We start from the raw sequence: 20,559 nt of genomic DNA on the forward strand, positions 1-20,559 counted from the left end.
GGATTTTTTTGGAGCAAATCAAGGTAGGGATGTGATCAGATCCTTCCTTGATCCGATCCAACAATGTTCTTATATATATGGACATACACGTTCAAAGTAGGAGAGAGAGGAGAGACAGAGTTATACGTGTTGTGTGAATTTAGAGTGTTGCAGTGTACTTTAGGGGGAACTTGTATTAAGGCTGAAATGCCTTAGAATTGTAACAGTGCTTTGTATTTAATAGAATATATGTGTGTTATGTTGAACTATGTGCATGTTCGTGTTATATATATATATATATATGCATTAATGGTTTTTCCAACTCTGTTTCATACATGCACGTGAATGGTTTAAATCTCGATTGCATGCATGTGATCAACCATCAACCACGAGAAGGATTGATGGTGATTTAGTGAAATATTGTTATATATGTATTGTACTATTATGTGTTGGTGGAGTGTGGTAGAAGAAGCCTGAGAAAGGCATAAATCCATCAAAGGAAAGCAAAAACAAGTCCAAGAGGAGGCTGGAAATTAATACACAAGGATCGTTTGATCACATGGATCAACGGCCTGGATGAAATTGCAGAGGAGTGGTAAAACCAATATCGCATCGAACCGGGGAATAGTGCTAATATATGATCCTTGCGACAGCCGATAAGCAATATTGCCGATCGGCCAATCGGCGATAAGGGTTTATGGCGATCGACAATCAGAGAAATCGCTATCAGAGATTGGAGGATGGGTTGGCACTGCGAACTTGTGATAGAATAAAGTTGTGGACCCGCTGATAGTTATTAATGTGGGTGCATATGATTTGAATTCTGGTATGTGTTCAGGAGCAAGGTTTTATATAATTCCCATGTATTTTTGATGGTTGTATGGCTGCAGGGTTAAGGCTTGAGCGCCTATGTATAATGCCTCTGATGGTGAAAAGGGTCGATAGTGTAATAACTACGATGGAGTATAAGTCCACGGTTTAAAGGCTTAAGGCCTAATAAACACTTCGGATAGGCTTTGTGGGCCATAACCCACAGGGCTCAGAATTGTCATTTTAAGGATATGGGATTTTTATTAACCCCCAAAATATCATTTTCATTATTTGGTATCAGAGGTGATGAAGATTCTACGTTCAAGAGAAGGGAAAGGATTCCAGAGAGAAAGAAGAAGGAGCAGGAGGTACAGTTGATGAAGCTGGAGAGTTATGGTCTTGCTGTCATACAGAGAACGACAACAGAAGGTGGGAAGATTGCAGCAAGCCTAGAGCATGGATTGCTCATATGTTTCTACAGGAGAGAACGTGAAGGATGCCAAAAGACGGAGTGAGGAGAGCTTGGTGAGGTTTCATGTAGTAGAAGGAGACTGTTATTGCAGATGTTTGGTTGCAGCTCACAGAAGACCATGAAAGCAATTCCACTGAAGAAGTATCAGTGAGTAGAATTACTGAGGACAAGGAGAAGCATATGACCAGGAGGTCATAAATTTTTGTGCCTCGGGAGTCTGATGCAGGAGAATCCAGCACCCTTTGTCAAAGGGAGGAATCTAAAGCGAATCAGAAGAGGAAGACATGGACCAGGTGAGAAAAACAAGGAAAAATATGTTTTAAAACAGATTTAAAGTGGAAAAAGATGGATAAAAGTCTCTTGAAGACTTGTTATCAATGTAATTTTCCATGTGTTAGACATATGCATGCATTATAAAGCCTTATGGCTTTTGTTGGAGCAAATCAAGGTGGGGATGTGATCAGATCCTTCCATGATCCAATCCAACAATGTTATTATATATATGAACCTGCACGTTCAAAGTAGGAGAGAGAGGAGTGACAGAGTTATATGTGTTGTGTGAATTCAAAGTGTTGCAATGTAGTTGAGGGAAGAACCTGTACTAAGGCTAAAATGCCTTATAATTGTAACTATGCTCTGTATATAATAGAATATATGTGTGTTATGTTGAACTGTGTGCTTGTTTGTGTTATATATATATATATATATATATATATATATATATATATATATATATATATATATATATATATATATATATATATATGCATTAATGGTTTTTCCAACTCTGTTTCATATGTGCGTGCGAATGGTTTAAATCTCGGTTGCATGCACATGATCGACCATCGACCACGAGAAGGATCAATGGAAATTTAGTGAAATATTTTTATATATGTATTGTACTATCATGTGTTGGTGAAGTGTGGCAGAAGAAGCCTGAGAAAGGCGTAAATCTGTCAAAGGCAAGCAAATCCAAGTCCATGAGGACGCTGAAAATTGATACACAGGAACTGTTTGATCACATGGATCAACAACCTGGATGAAATCATAGAGGAGCAGCAAAACTGATATCGCATCGGTCTAGGGAGTAGTGCTGATATATGACCCTTGTGACGACCAATAAGTGATATCGTCGATCGGCCAATTGGCGATTGGGGTTTATGGCGATCGGTGATTGGAGAAATCACTATCGGGGATCGGAGGATGGGTTGGATCTACGGACTTGCGATAACATAAAGCTACGGACCTGCCGATAGTTATTAAAGTGGGTGCGTATGATTTGAAGTCTGGTATGTATTCAGGAGCGGGGTTTTTATATGATTCCCGTGTATTTCCAATGGTTGTACCGTTAGCGGGTTAACGCTTGAGCGCCTATGTATAATGCCTCCGATGGTTAAAAGGGCTGATAGTGTAATAACTACAATAGAGTATAAGTCCATGGTTTAAAGGCTTAAGGCCTAATAAGCGCTTCCGGTAGGCTTTCTGGGCCATAACCCATAGGCCTCATAATTGACTTTTTAAGGAAATGGGATTTTGATTAACCCCCAAAATCTCATTTCCATCACATGGAACCTGTGACCTTTCACCTTCCTTTTCTCCTAATTTCCATTATTTTCATAAATAGATGTGCCAAAATACCTTTCTACCTCTTTAATGCTTTAGCCATTGCCTTTCCTAATTACCTTAGCCATAAACAAAAAAATGAATGCCAACTAGGATGTCCCTCTCACCATTTAGCTGGGATTACATGTCCCATCATGCGTGGTATTTATATATATTTTACATTGAAGTTTCACCAAGGATGTTACAGAACGCTCCCCTTTGGAGGAACACCATCCACAATGTTCAATGAAAACTATAACCAACAAGACCACTAAAAACAAAACATACCGCTGATGAAGATTTAGAACATAGCTCATTGCAGTGTTTACAATGACCATCTGCTAAAACATGACAAACATACCATTTACTAGAGCTTTATATCACATCTCATTACGGTATTTACAATAATCACATCTACACACATGTTAAGCGATCAAATATGAAAATACGATGCCTGTGTCAATCACCAAGGGAATCCAAATGCTCACACCTCCTCCCTCAAAGTAGTACTAGGATTGACCTCCTTCCCAGGAAGTCTAGAATCTAATTCCACAATCATATATACATCCAATGTCTAGCACTACAATCCCATGCCATTTTTCCTCTCAATGAACAGTTACCATCTCATTGCTCCATGGTGCACTTCCAATGTGCATCTGATTTCATCTAGCAATCCTCATGACCAGAACAAATCCATCCACAACCTTCCCTTCCCTGCTACATAGTCCCTCGGGAAATCTAGTCAACCCTTTCGTGCAGTCACTCACCTTCCAAGTTTCGTTGGCACCCACATCTCGGTCTTTCCATCCCTTTACAAGGCTTCCTAGCATTGAAAGATACAAAAACCAAGGCATATACCTGCCTCAAAACCATCATACCAGTCATAGCATGCTCATGGCAATCAATAGACACAAGTGAGTACCAGTGTCCCGCAATGGCCTTGTTCCTAACGTGATTTACCAACATACTGCTGCATATTCCAATTCTTTTCACTGCTATTTCTAATTCTTGGAGTTGATTTTAACCAGCCAAACAAGCATTTCCATGCTTCCTGTACCAAGCACATATCTTCCATTAGATTCAAAATAAATTGAAATAAATTCAAATCATACCTCATTGATAGCTTGTCTACACTTGCAATCATGTTTACTTGCTATCACGATAAGTCAAATTAGCATCATGTATAAAAAAATCACATCAGGTTAACTCAATACATAACCATCATAGATCAAAATCGTAAATCACATGTAAGCATCATAAACCAAAATCATAGATCACATGTAATAATCATATACCAGAATCATAAATCACATGCATAATAAAACTGAAATAATATATCGATACTTATCCTTTAATACATCCTTACTTCTACCTTTATTCTTATTTCGTATGCACACTGGTTCAATTCCCACACCAGACAAGCACCCATTTCATTCTCCTCCACTAGGTGCACATACACATAGTGTGCATCACATGCGTACAATGAAAAACACCATGCAACACATCCACCTATACTTGACATACAACACATACACCTACACCAAGTGTACATACATATACGTGCACAATGTACATCAGAAGAAATTCATCCACACACAACACAAAATGCATACACATACACCCAGTATGAAACACAATTAATACACCTATACCCAATGTACAACACAATACATTCACCTACACCTCATGTAAAACATAACACAAATATGTGTACAGAGTGCAACACAATGAATGCATATGTCATGATGCCATGACTACACAATGCACATACATAGTACCCCATGCTCACAACACAACATGTATGACATGCACTCAATCCCACATGTACATCAGTACCACATGTAGCAAGTAGCACCTACACAACGTGTGCACAAAATCACATGTAGAAAACCACCTACATAATGTGTAGACAAAACCATATGTAGACTACACCACTGTACAACATGTACACAATACCACATGTACACAGTACCACATGCACGACATGTACGTGAAACCACATGTACACAATGCCACATGCAAGGCATGTACACATCACCACATGCACACAACGCCACTTGTACAACATGTAAAAAGCACAACATGCACACCACACCATATGTACATAGCACCACATGTACACCATGCATGTGAAATCACTTGTACATAGCACTACATTTCCAACATTTACATAGCATCATCTGTACATAGCAATGCATATCCAACATGTGCACAACACCATTTTCACACAACACCGCATATCCATCAAGCACACTATACAATATGTACACAATATCACATATCCAACATGTACATAGCACCATCTATACCCAAGGATGAATATGAAACATTCATACACCACTATTTGTACTATACCATGTACATAATGCTACATAATCAACATGTACACACACCAAATATACACCACATTGCATGCACACAACATTACAATTGCAACAAGTACAACATATACGACATATTCACAATAGTCGTACCACACATAGAAAACCACATTGAATATTTACCAAGCAACCTTGCTTCGAGTGACTTATCCATGCTATAGGTTCTAACCATGTACAGATATTACCTGCATACGAATTATAAAACACATAAAATAAACAATGTGAGAGCATAACACATAAAACACATATACACAAGGATTTTCCCCGGGATCCCAAAACTAGTACCAGCTTGATTTTTCATTATATTCCTTTCAATTTTACAATGCATATTTATACATGTCGAAGCATACAATACCATGGACTAAAAACCATCGTGTCTAAAACCATGGACTGAAAACCATCACGTCCAAAACCATGGACTGAAAACCATCGCATCCAAAACCATGTGCGAAAACCATAGGTAGGTCTGCCCGACCTAATATAGGGTCAAAAAAAAAAATTCCCAAGGTGCTTCTCTAGACCCCGTAGAGGGGGGCTACCCGCCCCTTGTTGCGCAATCAGTGCAATTAATGGCGTCTCCCCCCCCCCCCTCCAACCCCCTGGTTAACTACATCAACTAGTCATGGAAAGAATATAACACAACCCAAGATTCTCCCACTTTTTGTTTTATTTCCACAGGGGGCCACAGGAGAGCTTAGTCATTTATCCAGCCCTACAACACCCATTTTTTCTATACACCAAGAGAACTTATCAAAGGTCACAAATTTTGTCAATGCATCTGCAGTATTCTTCAAAGTGTCCACCTTTACCAGCAACACCTTTTTGTCTTCTTTCATATCCCTCACAAAGTGATACTGAACATTGATGTGCTTTGTCCTTGAATGGTAAGTAGGGTTCTTTGCCAATAAAATTGCACTTTGGTTGTCACAGTCTCTCCTTATATCTCCCTATACTAACCCCATACTTGAACACAATCTCTGCAACCAAACTGCTTTCTTGCTTGCATGAGTGGCTGCCATGTATTCTACCTCTGTACTTGATAGTGCCACTACATATTATTTCTTACGCATCCAACTGACTGCACTTCCAAATAGGTTAAACACATACCCAGTTGTAGATATTCTCTGATCCAAATCTCCAACCCAGTCTACATCAACAAAGCCATGAATATCCAACACTGTCTAGTCCTGATCTTCGATGGTAGCAGAAACCATAATCACTAGTGGCACACAGATACCTGAAAACTCGCTTCATTGTTGTGTAGTGATCCTTCCCTTGTTCTGACATAAACCTACTCAATACTCCCACTCCATGTGCAATTTCTGGTCTAGTATAGACCATAACATACATCAGACTACCGACTGCACTTGCATATGGAACATAGGACATGTCCCCTTCCTCTTCTTGTGTCTTGGGACACTGTTCGGCAGATAACTTTACACCTACAGGAATAGGAACCTTCACCAATTTATTATCTTGCATATTAAACCTCTGCAATATTGTCTCAACATACTTTGTTTTGTTTAACCATAGCTTCCTCTTTGCTTGATGGATTTTAATTTCCATGCCCAAAATATAGTTTGAAGCACCAAGATATTTCATGTAGAATTTGGACGAAAATTGGGTCTTCAAATCTTGGATAATTTCTTTGTCATTTCCAACCAGCAACATATCATCCACATACAAGACCAGTTAAATAACATGGTCACCAATTAATTTAAAATACACACAGTGATTTGCTTCGCTTCTAGTTAAGCCAAGTCCCAGTATAAATGTATCAAATTTCTGATACCACATCCTTGGTGACTGTTTTAACCCATACAGAGACTTCTTTAACTTAAATACCAATTCTTTCTTACCCTTCACCGCAAAGCCTTCAAGTTGCTTCATGTAGATCTCCTCTTCCAAATCCCTGTGAAGAAATGTTGTCTTCATGTTCATTTTTTCTACCTCAAAATCAAAACCAGCAGAAAAAGATAAAGTAATCTAATAGAAGCTACCTTGGCAACAGGAGAAATAATATCACCAAAATCAATTCCGAGCACTTGGGAATAACCTTTTGCTACCAACCAAGCTCTGTATTTCTCCACCTTTCCTTATGCATTTGTCTTCTTCTTGAACACCCATTTTTTGCCAATGGGTTTTGTTCCAGTCGACAACTCCACTAGATACCATGCCTCATTTTTGTGCAAAGATGCCATTTCATCAACCATGGCCTCTTTCCAGAGTTTTCCATCCTCTGAATCTATTTCTTCCTTCACATTTCTGGGATCATCATCAATAATAGATAAAGAAATTTGAACATAAAGTAGATGGCCTATGCCTTTCTGGCTTCCTTCTCTCTCGAACTGATCTTCTCACACCTGGAGTTTGTGGATCTTCATCTTTTGATTCCTCCTCTTTTGTAGAGTCTGATTCTTCCTCCTTAAGCTCAAACTCTATCTTCTCAGCTTCCTTTGGTTGGACTTCATGTTTAATAACAAATTTCACCTCTCTGAACACCACATCTCGGTTGTACACAACCTTCCTTGTTAATGGGTTCCAAAGCTTATAACCTTTAAACTATCCTTATACCCAATAAAGATGCAATTTTTAGATTTATTATCCAACTTGGTTCTTTTCTCCTTTGGAACATGTATATGTGCATCACATCCAAATACCCTCAGATGTGAAAGAGAGGGTTTCTTACCAATCCATACCTCTTGTGGAGTCTTATCCTCCAATGCTGATGAAGGTGATTTGTTGACTAGGTAACATATTGTCTCCACCTCCTCTGCCTAGAATTCCTGTCCTAACTCGGCACCACTGAGCATGCTTCTTGCCCTTTCCATCGATGTCTTCTTCATTCTTTCTACAAGTCCATTTTGCTCCGGTGTGTATGGAGTAGTCTTCTGCCGTGCTATACCACACTTCTTATAGTATTCTTCAAATTCCTTGCTGCAAAAATCTCCACCGTTATCTAACCTCAACACCTTTATCTTCTTCTCTGTCTAGTTTTTAACCAGAGCCTTAAATTCTTTAAACTTGTCAAAGACTTCAGATTTCTTCTTAAGGAAATATATCCATGTATTCCTTTAGAAGTCATCTATAAATGATACATAGTACATAGACTTACCGAGTGATGGAACCTTCACAAGTCCAAACACATCACTGTGCACAAGCTCTAATATATGTTTCGCCCTCTTACCACCATAGGGGAAACTCACCCAATTCTGCTTCCCATATACACAATTTTCACAAAACTAAAAGTCGAGAGAGATATTAGTCATACCATACCTTTACCATGAAGTATTCAAAGGCCCTTCTCTCCAACATGTCCAAGCATTTGATGCCACAACATGGTCTTCTCTCGAGAGACCACTAGATTTTCTGCTCCACTTTCAGGAACCGCAAAACTATTGCAGCCATCAACAACAGTCCTACCTTGTATCTTGTATAGAGTTCCAATTCGAACTCCCTGCATCAATACCAGTGCTCCTTGAACCATGTTGCAGGAATCCTTCTCAGTAACTGTTTTTACACCTACATCATCCAGCTTGCTTATAGAAATCATATTTCTGGCCAATGCAAGAATATGCAGAACACCCAAAAGTGTCCTAACCCTTCAACTTTGCAACTTCAACTTTACTTTTTTGTGACTAATGATTCTAGCCTTCCTATCACCCCCTAAGAAGACATCACCACCATCATATTTCTCATACCCACAGAACCACTCTTTATGGGGAGTGAAGTAAAAGGATGCACCTAAGTCAATCAACCATGCCTCATGATATACATGTGTACTTAAAGAAGCCAAGTACACATCCTCGCCTTCATCTGAGGTGGTTTTTGCCTCTATAGAAGGAGCATCATCATATCCCTTTCCTTTTTCAGGACCTCTAGATTTACAGTCCCTTTTGTAGTGCCCTTCCTTTCCGCATTTCCAGCAAACCAATTTTACAGGTTTTCCTAGAGATTTAGATCTCCCACTCGATGACCTATTTTGTTTCTGTTCTAGGACCATCCTCATATGGACAAGGCATCACCATTCTGGCTCTCCATATTTTTCCATCTCATCTCCTCTGTCAGTAAGGATGAGACTATTTCATCAAACTGCAAGGCAATTGCATTGCTACCTATTGCAATAACAAGACTATCCCACGAATCTTGTAGAGAACATAACAAACTGATGCATTTATCTTCATCTGAAATTTTAATATCAACATATACTAATTGACTTACCATAGTATTAAATGTGTTCAGATGCTCTATCACCAAGTCTCCATCTTTTATCCTCAGGTTATATAGCTTTTTCTGTAGGAACAATTTATTCACCAGAGACTTAGATTGGTACAAAGTCCCTAGCTTGTCCCACAAATCCTTAGTCATACTTTCCCTTGATACATTCAGCAATACTGAATCTAAGACACACAATCGTATTGTGCTCTTTGGCTTCTGATCCAAATTCTTCCATTCTTCATTAGACACTCCCGTTGGTTTAGTAGCCAGATCTACTGTGATCCATTGATCTTTATCCACCAATAGATCCTCCATCTTGAGTTTCCACAACTCAAAACTCCGACCATTAAATTTCTCGATCTCTATCTTTCCACTCCTTGCCATCTTCTTTCAGCACTAGAATCGATCCCACAAATCTCCCACTGAGCAGGGTCTACCAAAGGCCCGATCGAAACCCCTCAGCAACAAAGGCATCCCCTTGAAGCCAAAATAGCTCCAATACGAAATGTAGATTTTAACCCCATACATAAATTACATGCATACGAACTATACAACATAGAAAATAAACAATGTGAGAGTACAACACGTAAAACACATATACACAGATATTTTCCCCTGGATCCCAAAACAGGGACTACCAGCTTTATTTTTCATTATACTCCTTTCAATGTTACAATACATATTTATAAGTGTTGAAGTATCCAATACCATGGACCGAAAACCATCGCGTCCAAAACCATGTTGGAAAACCATGCACAAATCCATAAGTAGGTCCACCCAACGTCATATATGGTCCAAAATAAATTTTCCTAGGGCGCTACCTCGGACCCCGTAGAGGGGAGATACCCGCCCCCCTTAAACCCCTCAGACAAGGGTGGTTTCTACCCCCCCTATGACCCCCCTTCTACGTAATCTGCGCAACAAAGAGGGGGTTCTGCCCCCCCTCTAACCCCCCTGGTTAACTACGCCGCTACTTGTGGAAATAATATAACACAACCCAGCACATGATTGTCACAAAATCCCATAAATAACACTGATTTCATTTAGCTATTGTATCCCTCAGTGTAACCTATCCATAACATAGACATAGGTAGAATACAAGTATGCAATATCAATCCATATCCAAATGATACTACCTCATATATTTTCTGTGACTACTCTTCCCACTTGATTTCTCATGAACAAGGAATCTGTTCATGCCCTTCACTTGCATAAAAAATCATTCTTACACAAGAATGATTCCTGATAATATTCTCAAATAGTGACATGGAGACATATACACATACATATATAATCATTAGCATAAAATAGTCATGATCCTGCTAGACAACGATATGCATATATACATATAAGCATTAGAATTAAACCACCATGATCCATGATAGCCCTGTTAGAAAGTACATACATACATACCTACATGTATTCATATATAAAAATTGGCATAATCATCATCATAACATAATTACCAAATAGTATAAACTCTATTTTAAGAGAATTTGCTTTATTGAGAACAACAATCCCAACATTGCCAAGGAATGCAACACCTCAAGTTCATTTACTTAACCTTTTATTGATTACCTTTCCGATCATTGTTATGTCATCGTCCATTTACCAAAATGGACCCAACTAGTCCAACTGATTGTTATAGTCTTACCTTCGAATGTGCTAACTCATGCACCACGCTTCATATGTGTCTTACATTACTTGTTGAGTACCACACAGCTCTCCTCAAGCTCCATGAAATTTTTCTGTTTCCCAACCAATTCCCCGGACTCAAAACATAAAAGGAAAGAATGGAAACAAGAAGAAGAAGAAAACAACAAAAGTTAATAACAATATCACACCACAACAAAGTGGGAAGGCCTTTCACCAAACATAAACAAAACCACATCAAGCTCAATTCATAAAATACCAAAAGCCCAAGACTGACAAGAGACACCATGAGTCAATCACCATGGCTCCCAAGGAAACTCAACAAGAGCCTTCTTCATGGTTTCATGGCAATCTCTCTTGCCATGCAACTCCCTGCATCATACTAACATTAACACATAATTTTCAGTGCATAAATAAGCATAACAATATTGGTTACCTTATCGTGTTGTGCCAAGCACATTCCTTCTAACTCAACACATCGACACTATCTCTCAAGGGACTCCAATTATTTGATAGATCCACATGTAACTAATGACTAGCTAATATACCTATCAAATACATGTTCGTGAATATAGCACATATCCACATAGTGTCAGACAAAATCAAGGTTAACAAGACTTCCTGTATGCAAAGCACTCATTCGTTCGGAATTAGGGTTTCTAAACATAGCCAAAGGAATTATTACCTAGTCCCTTCCTTTTACCTTTACCCTGCTGCAACTGAGTCTTTCTATATACTGTCATGTCACCCAACTGTTAGTTATATAAAAGCATGAATTATTACCTCATCACGCTAATACCAAGCATGTTTCTTGCAACTTCTCACACATGTCAACCACATGTTCAAAATATCAAGATAGACATATCTATCAAATTGAAATCAACTTTTACAAACAATCATGTCATAATCCATAGTCAACAGATACTCATTAGACATAATGCTACAAGTGTCACCACCTACTGTTATAGACATATTTGGGCACTTCAACCCCAGTCACATATGTAAACAAACTAGGGTCTCTTTAACGCCTAAAAGTGTTGTTTCATACCCTAAAGGATCATGGTCAAATGATTACATCATTTCCCAGAAGTTCCACCTAAAAAACCACTCAGAATTGGCCAAAACTAGACCATACTGACTGCTCCATGGTCAAGGTGCGATGCATACTAGCTGCTACACTAGCCAGGTGTGATGCATACTAAAGAGGCCTTCTATAGGGTGCGATGAGCGAGAATAGACAAATGGTAGAGATATTTTGCTAAGTGGAAGCTCATGGAATCTTCTAGAAACTTCTCCCATGGCACTTGCTTCTTTGAATTTTCCTAGGAATGAGTAAGAGATCAATGAAATCTCCAAGTGGAACCAAGAACTATCAGTGGAATGACACTAATCAAAAACCCAGAGCTGACTCACACCCTTGCAAGACATCTATAAATGGATCCCTCATCTGAGAGATCTGAAGGTTGGAATTTTGTAATTTGTAGGGAAGTGTTGTTCGTTACTGTGAGAAGAGACATTGTATTGTTGGGTGTTCTTTCTTTTCATGATCTGAAGAGGGCTTTGATGCTGGGAGGATGATGTTGGATTAGACATTTGGGTTGTAATCCTCTCTTCTACTATTAATAAAGTTCTTTGAGCTTTCCTCCATATAATCGTGTATTTCTGAATCTTGTTATTTGTGAATGCAATTGTATGGTCAATGTAATTTTGATTCTACATTGTTTATGATATTATAGATCGAGATGCTTTGATGGTGTTTTGTTACTTTGACTCTATAGGTACTCTCTAAAGCGGGACAAGTAGGAGAGGAGTTGCAAACTCTATCAAGGGAGAGAGAAATCAGGCAAGGAGCCAAGCAAAAGATCCAGGTTTGTTGTCTTTGCTTCTCTCTTATCTATATTACATAAAGGAAATCGCAAATTGCTTTGATTGTTTGTTTCTAAGATAGCTACTTGTCTTAGTGGGATGAGCAGATAAAAAAGACACTAGTTTTCCTAGAAACAAAATGGTGACTCTGCTGAGGAGCGAATAGTTTGTTTGTTTGTTATTGTTGTTTTCTTTATAAACTATAGATGGAGCTTGAAGTTAGCCAGATAGCCTTCAAACCGCCTTTGCTATGCAATTGCGAAGTAGATGAATGTTGCTTCAATCAATCTTCGGGTTGCTTTATCAACTCAACATCTGCTTACAAGCATTCTAAGCACCCTTGTGGTAGCTCAATAACCTCCTAAGATCATACCCCTGTACTTTGTTCTTTACTGTTCATAATAGCTCAGCCTAAATCCTTGAACTCAGCTGCAAATTTGACAAGAAACCCAACTCAGTTTCGCTCCCTGGCCCATCGCACTCTCTGTAACTGGAAACTAGTATGCATCGCACCTCCCATGTGTAGCAGGTGAGATGCATCCCTATTTCTGAGAAGCGCAAGCGCAATGACTGAGTGATCTCATTTCTCTCTTTTAAATTTGGTTTATGTCCTTGTTTTCAACTATGTTTGATTGTGTTGCTGCTTATGATCAGTATCACATTACTGCAACCACCTTCCTTTACATATTTCAGCCTCCATTGATTAAGGATTAGTAAATGTTCTTATGTGTTTGTCCATCATTTACAGTCTTTCTTCAAAAAAAAGTAGCTTAATTGAACTGTTGTTTTGATGAAAAAAGTGTCGTAACTGTCATTTTGAATCAAAGAGAAGAGTGTCGTAAAATCTTCCTCCTTTAGATTGTCGATTGTATTTTTGTCACTGTATTTAATTTGAATTGTTAATATTTGAAGTGTTGAAAGTAGTTTTCTATTCGAAATCAAAAAGTGTCGTCTAGTCTTGCTTTCATTTTGAAAAGAAATTGTCGAAATGTCGCTTTAAAGAAAATATTTCAGATCTATACAAAGTTTTCCTTTTTGGAATTCTCACATTAAGGAAATGAAAAACAAATACATGCATTTCTATTTGCATTTAGACTATATGCAGAAAATGATTTAGGAAAAGTGCATTTAGTGTGTGCTCTTTTCTCTCTGTTGAAAGAATCATAATCTTCTTTCCTTAGTAGCTATGATTTTCATTGCTAAAAGAAAATAAATGATTTTTTATCATTTGAGATTGCATATTTAGGAATTTTGCATCTACATCATGTGGTGAACCTTGAAAGACAAACTTCTAAACAATATCAACTCTAAAATAAGTCTCAATGAACATAAAAATACTCTGGAACCTAACGCAACACATCTAGAATTCTAGGCTAGAGACGTGTTCCGGCGTCGTAAAACCTGGTAACTATCATTTTCATCGAAGGTTGGGTGATTGCTCCTCTTTGATACGACAAGTGCTAGTATGGAATTATGCTCCCTGTACTGTCGAGTATATATTGGGAGACCACAATAGGTTGATATCCTTTATCCATAGGAAGCTATGTCTGCCGCCCTATCGATCGCAATGCACTAAACACAGCATTCGGGAAGATTGACTGTCGCACATAAGTCCTTGGTAATTTCTCTTTCATTTATCACCAAGGTGTATTTTGCAGTTTTGTGATTGGTTTGGTAATCCCTCTGCTAGATTTCCAGAGTAGTCACTTTCATTCCTTTTCGACTCCTTAAAAGAAAAGGTCCATTTGAGAACTTGTCACTTTAGGCTCATTAAATCGGAATAACATTCTCGTTCCTTCGTTGATCTTCAGTTGAGATAATGGAGTCCACCAATCAAGGAATCCCTCTTGGGGGGAATCCTAGTCCTTTCTCTTCTTGGGGAGATATTGGTGCTACATATATGGCTACATTGTCCCTTCCAGGAATCACAATTGGCCTGCCAGTATGGCTATTCTTGACCTCTATTGTTCAAAACACTGTGATTCCTCAGCAATCAAATTAGCACCAGATGATACTGAAGTTGTCCATTCACCTTCTACTTTGCTTGTTTCTCCCTCCCCTTCTTCCTCTTCTCTTGGTGAAACTAGTGATACTAAAAACAAAGTAGTTGAGAAGAAGAAGAAAGGGAAGGAAAAGAAGAAGAAGAAGTCAGTTAAGAAATGGGGCAACCATGCGTCATCCGGTGAAAATATGCACACCGAACTTTCCAAGCACAGATCTCCATGCATAATTTGCAAGGGAGACCACCTTCATCTAGATTGTCCTTGCATTCCACAGATCTTGAGAGAATGGTCTCCTCGTTCACACCATTCGGTGTCATCAACCTCTAGTAATTAGGTTGACAACACACCATCAAATAGTGAAAATGAAGTTAGTGGACAAAAAGGAAAAGTCAGATTTCCATGTAGGTTATGTGAAGGTAATCATGCTCCTCACCGTTGTTCCCTTTTGGACGAAGCCAAAAGTGTCTTGGATAACCATCCTACTTCACTACAACGACTTCCACCTGAATACAAGAAACTCTCACCAAGTCCATCACTAGTTGAAAACTCGACTAGCATAACTCAATTGTTGGTCGAAATGCCTATCGTTGAAAGTGAACCTTCTGAGTCCATATCAGACCAAAGTCAACAAGTCAAGATGGCAGTCGACCCAGTATTGCCTTCAAAAGGTCCACCTTCAGATGATACAATTTCTAAAGAGAATGAGAATGGCACCGTTCAAATTCTTTTTGTCAATACAAAGTTTGATGAACTTGGGGGTAATCGACCCATTCCTTTACAACAGGAGGAAAGCCCCCTAGTCCATGAGGTTCATCCAACTGTTTATCTGGTACCTCCTCTGAGTAGTCTAGTTGTTTCCTCTTATTGGAATCAACTAGCAAGACCCTGCCTTCCATCTAATGTACCATTCCGGATCATAGTGCAAGTTTACAAAATGATCATGTCTGGCACTATCATAGATGAATGGGCTTCAGTGAGTATCCTTCCCTCAACTACTTGGAAAGCACTTGGTTTACCATCGCTTGTGCCCATCACACATCATTTTTCAGGCTTTAACAAAGGAACCAGTCCACCGTTAGGGATCCTTCCGAAGTTGACAATAACTTTGAAAAGGAAAACTATTCACTTAAACACGATGGTAGTCCAAGGACCATTAGATTACAATATGCTTCTTGGACGTGACTATATATATAGCATGGAAGCTATTGTTTCCACACTCTTTCGAGTGATGTGTTTTCCGCATGAAGGCAAACTAGTACAACTTATCGACCAAATTTCATTTCCCGGTTCAAACATAGCTACAAGTCAAACATCATCCCTAAATGGTCTCTTTGCATTTAGAATGTCTCTTCAACCTTCATTTCATCCACCTAATTACCATGAGTAGTCTGGTGAATGTAACAAAGCTTAGGGGGCATGCACCTTGGTCTGCGTCAGCAGGCAAACCCAACTGAAAAAGGTAGGTTTCCCGACAGGTTATGTGATTGGAAGCTCGCACCATTCACCTTCCTCTATTTTCGATGCACAAAGCCAAGGAAGTGTTTTTGTCTAACCGCTAACAAAAAAAATCCTGCCTAACCATAGTGACTTCCATATGGTTACCTGGAAACTCTCCTTTTCGTGATACCTGGGGGCATGCAAACATTTTTTATGCAAGAAAAAAAATGACCGACTTCATTTCTTAGCTTTTTAGCATTTTTTAGCTTTTTAGCTTTTTAGTTCAACTTCTTAGGTTAGGTGATTGGTCTGATCCACCATTCACCTTTGTCTGCAGCGTGCAGATGAAGCAAAGGAAGTGTTTTGTCTAGACGAAAGACAAAACTATCCTACCTAACCTCAATAGTTCCTTAGCTTTAATGTAGTTAGCTTTTTAGTTTGGTCATTTCTAGCCTACATAAAAAGGCAATGAGCATATGTTATCGTAGAGTTCAAGCTCACTAAGAAATAAACCTACCAATAAGAGACATCTTTAAACAACTGGTATAAGCATTTTTTCCACAAGGTTGAAGCTCGTTAAAAAATAAACCCGCCTATGAGCATAGTTTTTCCTGGTTCAAGCTCATTAGAAATGAATCCACACTCGGTAAATAGCCTTTGTGATTGCCCTACTATCAGCCTTTTGAACCTTGGTTGTGTTCCTACCGTCACCTCCATTCTTTTGGCCGATCATATGCTTCCACTTGACTGTTTATTCTTTTGAGGAACAACTGCAACGAGTGGTCTTGTTAGCCGCCCTCTTCACATCACCATGTCTTGAGATGTTCCAAGCTTACTTGGAAACAGTTGCTACCCCAAAACACCACTTGTTCCTAAAAAATGAGTCTCTTTTAAACTATTTTTAGATGCGTTAAATATAAAAACATTGTTGAGTTATTGGCCTTTCCGGCTCATTAAAGTAAGGGGAAGCACCATCCCTCCTGCACATTTTAATTTTTTGGACCTAAGGGATTATCAAACAAAAAGATCGAGTGCTTGTCTTTATCAACTTGCTAAAGCGATCAGAAATTCATCCCTTTCGCATTATTTTATACTTTTTTGAACTTAAGGGATTACGATACGAAAAAGGACTACTGGAGTTTCCTTTTTGTCCCTTTTAAAAATATCTAAACATGAAAAGGATTGAGTTATCTTTCTTGTTAAACTCATTAAAACAATAGCGAAAAACTTGTCCATCGAAACAAGAACGAGTTTCACTGTTGCTAGGCTCACTAAAACGTAGTGACAGGTTTGCCCAAAGGGAAAATTATAGAAAAAGCATATGTTATCCTCATCAAGCTTGAAAAAAATAAAGAGGTACTGGTCAACAATGATTGGGGAAAAGGGAAGAAAACTTGAAGAATTTTATTGGTAGCAGGTCGCTCTTGGACATGACACTTTCACTCCATCACCATGATTGAGTTGGGTTGGGTTATTCCATTCACCAGTCATATCACCATTGGTCCTCCGTACAATCCATCTTTTGGGGTTAATGGTATCAATCCATTTCAGTGTCACCGACATTTTCAAGAGAAGTCATTCAGAGAATTCAGCATCTAGCTAACGCCTCATCCGCTGCAATACCTTCACCCTTCATTTTTCATGACTGCCATTCCTGAACCTTGTATCATCAGATTGTTTTCACCTCCAGAAAATCATTTTCTTCATTTTGTTTCGTAGATGTGGGATACATCAAGGCCCTCCAATGACAGGTCACTTCTTGTCTACATCAGCTCATTATCCAAGAAGTTGATTTAGAAACAACCCTTTCAGTACTTTGAAGCTTGCATGCCTCAATGGCAAGTTTCTCACTTCTGGTGACAGGTTTACATCAATGACCTTCGACCGAAAGATTTTGCATGGTGTTCGATATCAGCTCATATATTCACACCATGTGAATTGTACTGTAGTACCGTGAGGGCCATTATCATTATCAATGACTCCTCTCGCACTTGTTAACAACTTACATTATTGGTTAGTAATCAGGTGATGTCTTTCCATGTTCGACTTCATAACATCTTTTCAGATGGATCGACTTGTACATCGGGTGAAGATTCAATGAGTTTGAAGACCCCAAATCTCGTTTCATCCATCTGGGCTGCGATATATTTAGGAAAATGGAGACATCAATTATAAATAGAAACTGCAGAGATGATCATCCAAGCTAAGGGATGATGACTCTACATATAAAGAATCCCCAGTTTGCAATAGAAGACGACTATCTATCCTATATACATGAAAATGAATTTATAAATATTAGCATGGGAATGCCCGCCTTAGCTAGATCATGAAAATAATATGATGATGATGTATTGTATTGTATCTTATACAAGTCACCTTCAATTTCGAATACCTCGGATCCTCATGATAAAGCATTTCACCCACCATCGAAATATTTACAACCTCATGCTTTAGGGGTCAACTGTTATAGACATATTTGGGCACTTCAACCCCAATCACATATGTCGATAAACCAGGGGCTCTTTAACCCCTAAAAGTGTTGTTTCATACCCTAAAAGATCATGGTCAACTGATTACATCATTTACCATAAGTGCCACCTGAAAAACCACTCAGAATTGGCCAAAACTGGACCATACTGATTGCTCCATGGTCAAGGTGTGATGCATACTAGTTGCTACACTAGCCAGGTGCGATGCATACTGAAGAGGCCTTCTGTAGGGTGCGATGAGCGAGAATAGACAAATGGCAGAGACAATTTGCTAAGTGGAAGCTCATGGAATCTTCTAGAAACTTCTCCCATGACACTTTCTTCTCTGAATTTGCCTAGGAATGAGTAAGAGATCAATGAAATTTCCAAGTGGAACCAAGAACTATCAGTGGAATAACACTAACCAAAAACCCAGAGCTGGCTCACATCCTTGCAAGGCATCTATAAATGGATCCCTCATCTGAGAGATCTGAAGGTTGGAATTTTCTAATTTGTAAGGAAGTATTGTTGGTTTATCTGTGAGAAGAGACATTGTATTGTTGGGTGATCTTACTTTTCATGAGGTGAAGAGGGCTTTGATCCTGGGAGGATCATGCTAGATCAGACAACTGGGTTGTAATCCTCTCTTCTACTATTAATAAAGTTCTTTGAGTTTTCCTCCATATAATCGTGTATTTGTGAATCTTGTTATTTGTTAATGCAATTGTATGGTCAATGTATTTCTGATTCTACATTATTTATGATATTATATATCGATATGCTTTGATGGTGTTTTGTTACTTTGACTCTACATGTACTCTGTAAAGTGATACATGTAGGAGAGGAGTTGCAAACTCTATCAAGGGAGAGAGAAATCAAGCAAGGAGCCAAGCAGAAGATCCAGGTTGGTCCTCTTTTTTTCTCTCTTATCTATCTTACATAAAGGAAATCGCAAATTTCTTTGATTGTTTGTTTCTATGATAGCTACTCGTCTTAGTGGGACTAGTAGATCGAAAAGACACTAGTATTCCTGGAAACGCCTACACCCAAGTACATATCAACTGTATCAACACATATGTGTTTGTAAAACCATCTTAAAGGAAGATAATTATAATGCCTATTCATATTATGAAATTCATCAAACATTAAATCAACTTGCAAACATAGCATCTTAAATAAATAAACTAGGAACCAAACACTCAAACACCAAATAGACATTGTAATCAAACAACCAAGCACCAAATATACGACATAAGAAAACTCATACCTTAATGTATATCAGGGGAGGCTATCTTGTCTACACAATAAATATAGTCTAGCATGATACAACTTCACAACATATCAAATCAAACATAAACCATAATATCCATAAGAGTAACTAACTAACATGTTCATGTCATAAGCTCATAAGCATTTTTCGTTCATGGATAACAATTACATATGTACAATTGATCCAGGTGGATATTGGTGGCCACCTACCTATTCGACTTGGACCCCCAACAGTGTCTCTTTTAGGTTTTTGGTTTCCTTAATTGTAGAATAGTTTACTATTTTTGGTAGTTCTGGTCTTGAACTTCCGGAGTCATTTTAAGGCCCTAAACGATGTTTTTAAGGAAAACAGAGAGACCAAAAAATTCCCAATAGAGCTCGTTGGTTTGCTTCTGACCTTC

Source organism: Pinus tabuliformis, chromosome 4_2 (assembly GCF_031772625.1).
Source record: "Pinus tabuliformis cultivar Carrire ecotype Pingquan chromosome 4_2, CPIR1, whole genome shotgun sequence".
In the NCBI taxonomy this organism is placed as follows: domain Eukaryota; kingdom Viridiplantae; phylum Streptophyta; class Pinopsida; order Pinales; family Pinaceae; genus Pinus; species Pinus tabuliformis.